Source organism: Pseudophryne corroboree, chromosome 3 (genome assembly GCF_028390025.1).
Source record: "Pseudophryne corroboree isolate aPseCor3 chromosome 3, aPseCor3.hap2, whole genome shotgun sequence".
NCBI lineage: Eukaryota > Metazoa > Chordata > Amphibia > Anura > Myobatrachidae > Pseudophryne > Pseudophryne corroboree.
Window position 1 is genome coordinate 286323390 of NC_086446.1, and position 1105 is coordinate 286324494.

Sequence of the window (1105 nt, forward strand, 5' to 3'; positions counted from 1 at the left end):
CGTGGTTTTTTTTTTCTCTTTCTTCTTGATACATACTACTATAGTAGCTTACTGTAGCAGTCTGCGGTGCTGCTGAGCTGACAGTGTCCAGCAGATCCGTCATAAGTCATTACATAATAAATATATATACCTGTCCGGCTGCAGTACTAGTGATATTATATATATATATATATATTGATTTCATCTCATTATCATCCAGTCTATATTAGCAGCAGACACAGTACGGTAGTCCACGGCTGTAGCTACCTCTGTGTCGGCAGTCGCTGGTCCATCCATAATTGTATACCACCTACCCGTGGGTTTTTTTTCTCTTTCTTCTTGATACATACTACTATAGTAGCTTACTGTAGCAGTCTGCGGTGCTGCTGAGCTGACAGTGTCCAGCAGGTCCGTCATCAGTCATTACATAATAAATATATATACCTGTCCGGCTGCAGTACTAGTGATATTATATATATATATATATATATATTAATTTCATCTCATTATCATCCAGTCTATATTAGCAGCAGACACAGTACGGTAGTCCACGGCTGTAGCTACCTCTGTGTCGGCAGTCGCTGGTCCATCCATAAGTATACTAGTATCCATCCATCTCCATTGTTTACCTGAGGTGCCTTTTAGTTGTGCCTATTAAAATATGGAGAACAAAAATGTTGAGGTTCCAAAATTAGGGAAAGATCAAGATCCACTTCCACCTCGTGCTGAAGCTGCTGCCACTAGTCATGGCCGAGACGATGAAATGCCAGCAACGTCGTCTGCCAAGGCCGATGCCCAATGTCATAGTACAGAGCATGTAAAATCCAAAACACCAAATATCAGTAAAAAAAGGACTCCAAAATCTAAAATAAAATTGTCGGAGGAGAAGCGTAAACTTGCCAATATGCCATTTACCACACGGAGTGGCAAGGAACGGCTGAGGCCCTGGCCTATGTTCATGGCTAGTGGTTCAGCTTCACATGAGGATGGAAGCACTCAGCCTCTCGCTAGAAAAATGAAAAGACTCAAGCTGGCAAAAGCACCGCAAAGAACTGTGCGTTCTTCCAAATCCCAAATCCACAAGGAGAGTCCAATTGTGTCGGTTGCGATGCCTGACCTTCCCAAC